The sequence below is a fragment of the Limulus polyphemus genome, unplaced genomic scaffold (genome assembly GCF_000517525.1).
Source record: "Limulus polyphemus unplaced genomic scaffold, Limulus_polyphemus-2.1.2 Scaffold591, whole genome shotgun sequence".
NCBI classification, from domain to species: Eukaryota; Metazoa; Arthropoda; class Merostomata; order Xiphosura; family Limulidae; genus Limulus; species Limulus polyphemus.
The window spans coordinates 70474-75273 of NW_013666201.1; the positions used below are offsets into that span (position 1 = coordinate 70474).

Here is a 4800-nt window from a genome sequence, read left to right on the forward strand (position 1 = left end):
AATTGCAAAATTTAAGATTTTTTCAAAGCCTTTTGTTTTCAAGGCTGAAGTGAATATTGCTTAGTTGCGGCATTAATATATCGGATACATTTTGAAATACTGCAATTTTGTGTGTCCTCTTGGGGTCACTGTCCATTATAAAGGTAACGGTCAGGTGTTTGAGAATGAACGACTTTGAAAACCAAAAATATGTGATTCTTTAACTTCTTTAGTTTCGCTATAAAAATGCTATTTTTTCCATGTTAACAATAATAACCGATATGATAAAGCTAAATAAATCTTAATGGAAACTTAGCAATATGGAGTTATCGTACTTGAAACACTCATGCCATACAACCGTGGGTGACAGTAGCACTGAAGTGCGCCTCCTCTGTCGCAGTCTTTGATAAAGCAGTATGATAACCAACATTTCCCAGGCATTTTTTCACAACTATCACCAGTAATATCGCCTTCACACACACACTGATGAAGGAAAAAAAAACAACATATTAATATTTTAACAACAAAAGGCAAAATTCGAACGATAACATAGCATTTAATAGTTAAATAATAGTTCAGAATGTTTTATTATAAGATAATTATATATTAATCTTAGAACGAAGGAATTTCCTTGGTGTGTTTTTAAGTTCTAAATATACAAACTTATTTTAAATATTCATACGTAATTCAGTTGAGGATAGTAATACATGATTATGAATTAAACATTATCTTATAATAAAACTGGAAGGTTCACTAAGGTATCGAACTGGTGTATTTAAGTGTTTTACATTCACAAAAAAGAAAAATCCTATAGAATGATAGGTTTCTTTTTGGTGAGTGTAAAACACGTAAATACACCAGTTTGATTTTCGATACCTCACTAGTATGAAGGCTTGGTTTGGTTTGTTTGTTTGTTTGAAGTTAAGCACAAAGCTACACATTGGGCTATCTGTGCTCTGCCCACCACGGGTATCGAAACCCGGATTCTAGCGTTGTACTGGGGGCTGGTTTGGTTTGATATTTCATTGGTGGTAGTGTCCAGGGTCACTGATGAGGAGTGGAATTATCCTAAACTAGTCTGGCTCATAGACACACACCCCAATCAAAGAATAGACCATTCCAAGCTTTAACTTGTTGTTAAACAAATGTTTAAAAAACTCTAATTATTCAATTATGTACAAGCCGCCCAGTATCAGATAACAATACGAAGAATTAAATTGCGGCGGATTGCTACAAGTTCTTCAAATACCTATAGAATGATAGGTTTCTTTTTATTTACGTGTTTTACACTCACCAGGCTCAAATTTTAGGTTCTTGCTTGTAGTAATGTGTAGCTTGTGTTTCATATTGGTGAAAAATTGCAGTGGCTAGAAGCTAGTAAATTAGGAAGTAAAGAACTAGGAGCTTACGCATGGTCACAACATTAAAAATAATGATTGATGTTTTTTTGGTACTTTTTTTTTTTTTAAATTAAGAAGTTAAAACTTAGTATGAAATTTGTTTATTGATATACATTTATAAAGCTGTGGAAATTGAATGCTTTAATCACTTGAAAGAAAACCTGATAATATTAACAAGTAATTAGCATTTTAGTGTTATTATTATTATATATAATAACCAATATCATGAAAGGTTTTCAGCTTTTAAAATTGAAAAATAATTATTGATTTTATAGCTGGGTGATTATTCAGTTATCTATAAGCATCAATCACTGTGACATAAGATAATCAATTAATCAAAATTACAATTTCTGTTATGAAAATAATCAGATAATTAAAGTTGGTATTTTTTTATTGTTCCAACTATTAAAGTCTCGTGCAAGAAGAATCTGTTAGTTGAAAGTAATCGATTAATGGGCCTGATGACTTATCAAATTCCATTACTCACCCAGCTCTAATTTGTAGCATCTCCTGTATTTCTCTAACCACCAGAAGTTATGATTGAAATTTTTCAAAGCTATGTGGTTGTAATTGTTTTAATAAGAAAAATGCTTTATTTTTATTTGATATATCATCTGGAAAGAATATAAGATTTCAGCCTGTACCAAGGTTCTTGCAACTCAACAGTTAGGAGATAGAAAGAGAGAGAAGTGGTAAGAGATAAAATTATTACTTTTGTCAAACATACAAGATAAAATAATAATCAAATTGTGTATGATTTTTGAAGAAAAAAAGTACAATAATAAAACTAGATGGTCCATCCATTGTACACTGATTGTATACTCTCTTGAGAAGTGTGAACATTTACGTATTCTTTAATAAAACTACACTTTTGTATCATTATATAATCTTTTTGAAGTCATAGATGTACCAAAATTCCATTGATGAAATTGTTGCTCTAACAATTCTAACTAATATTAATCATTTAAAATTGTTTGTGAAAATTGTGAAAAAAGGTTATTTTCCCATAAAGGACTTTCTCATTTTTATTTTCAGTAATGGGAAGTGCATGAAATACATATCTCAATAACTAATTGTTACTTTTTATTTATGAAATCTTTGTAGTAAAATATATAGTTATATTGATGTATTGCATCATCAGTTAAGAAAAAGAGAGATCAAAATAGACACTTGTCATCATCTTATGTATTTCATAAGAATGATCTTTCTTCATATTTGTTTAAATAAGTAATTTAAGCCATGTAGGTTTACCTCTTAAATACTGAAAGCCTTTCCTCTTTGAGTTTACTCTCATGCTGTCAACAACCATGTGATCCTTGACACAATGCTGAGAATGTGTAACTTACCGATAATTTTCCACTCTCTTGCCTTACACATGATTTATTGCACATGCACTGGGAGATCTTGCATAAGTTCTACTTTCCCACCATAATTCAGATTATTTTGTTGACGGTAATGCTGTTCACATGTGCTATTTTTATCTCTATGGATCCTGCAGTTCATGTCAATTCTGAGTTTAATACTGCAGTTAATGCCTTATCTAATGCTTCTATCAGTGATCAAAATCCATTTGCTGCTTTTAAAGCTTTATTCCTGCAGACTTCTCCAGGAAACCATGTTCTGTTTTTATCATTTATATAATTGCTGGGATAATGTTTTATCAAGTCCTTTCAAAAGAGGAGTAACATTAGCCATTTTCCAATCTTCTGGTACCTACCTAATATGCTATATTATTATGCAAATTTTAAGAATCAGCACAGTGATTTACCTGTGAGCTATTGTAAATCTCCTGATTCATTTTCTCAGGAGCAAATGATTACTTGACATGTTTCTCCTTCTACAGCTATTACTGACTTGGTCTTGGTTACCAGATAGATGGCTTGATTGTTCTTTTTGATCTTTTAACTTGGTGAGCTATTTTTAGAGGATTTGCTTCCTTCCTCCTTTTTATGCTGATATTCAAAGGACCCCTTTCTTGCACCTTTTTATTTTTGCTGGTTTTTCTTGTGAAAGGTTTTCTCAATCACTAGAAATTCATCAGCAGGCTCTGATTAGGGTTTTGGCTTCATGCATTACTTTTGCCATTGTCCTATTCTTAGATGTCTGTTTAGTACTAGCTGTGCTCCTGCATTACCAACTTATTTTTCTACTAATTCTCATCCATCTACTTCTGCTTCTTGTTATTTTTATTACTTTTGCTCCTTTCAGTTTGTAGAACATAGAAACAAGTGTAGTGGGCCTTCTCAAACCATACAATGGCTTTATTTTTGAGTGGCCCCTCTTTTCACTCATTTAAAGGTGTTTAGGATATTTTTGTTCACTTATGGAACCCTTGGGTTTATCAGATTCTTCAACTTATTGTTTATCCAGTTTCATCCTCATCCACTTTTGGCTGTTCCAATTTTTTTTCCATGCATTGCGACAAGGACATTCAGAACTTTGAGTCATGTGGTTGTTGACAGCATGAGTTCAAACTCAACAAGGAAAGTTAATCAGTCTTTTAGAGGTAAGTACCTGTTTTGAAATTAATTCTAAATTCTAAAAATATAAACATTTTTGACTATCTTAGATGTAAGAAAAATTGTATGATTTTGAAATGAAAATGAATTTGCCATGTACTTTATTGTCCCAGTTTTGTTTAGTTGTACATCAGGATTTATCATTTTATATATTTTTTGGTTATATTATATGAAGACTTGTATATATAAGTGTGTGAATACTGGTATAAACATGTTTATTCATATTACTTGGTTCATTTGACTAACCTTCCATGTTTTATAAATTTTTATTTCCAATAAACTACAGCATTTCAAGAAAACTACCATTCCAAATCTTTAAGGTTGATACATAAATTTTAGAGAAAAACTTTATGAATATAGGGGCTATACGGATATATGTATGTGCATATACGAACCTAAAGACTTACTCTATTAATATGTGGACTGTATACGTATAATGCTTGAATCTAAGGACTGTATATGTACTATAGGTATCTATGAACTGTATATATATATATAAATCAATGCAATAAATCTGTATCCTACAGTATTCAAGTGATAATTGCAACAAGAGTAGTGGAAGTTATACATTTTGTTTGGAAATAAGGTATACTTTTTTGAAAATTGTAGTTATTATGATTTGTAGTGTAGGCTGAAAGAGATATAAAACTATTAGGTCTCTCTTTTCTTTTTTCTAATTCTTGAGTTTGTTTTTGGATGGATTTATTGTGATATGATACTCACCAGCATTTTTAACACTTTTACCAACGAATAGTGGGATTGACCGTGACATTATAACGCCCCCACGGCTGAAAGGGCGAGCATGTTTGGTGGGACGGGGATTCGAACCCGCGACCCGCAGATTGTCAAGTGCCTTAACCACCTGGCCATGCCAGGCCAGTGTGATATGATACTCACCAGCA

General features: G+C 31.8%; 1 long non-coding RNA gene across 2 annotated transcripts in view; it reads left to right on the top strand.

Annotated features, from left to right (window-relative positions):
- LOC106459316 overlaps positions 1–4800 on the top strand; it is a 23331-nt gene that overhangs the window by 15983 nt on the left and 2548 nt on the right. For both annotated transcript variants that reach the window (XR_001290824.2, XR_002610551.1), the window contains exon 5: positions 2002–2071. This is a non-coding gene — a long non-coding RNA (uncharacterized LOC106459316). The remainder of the gene's footprint in view (positions 1–2001; positions 2072–4800) is intronic.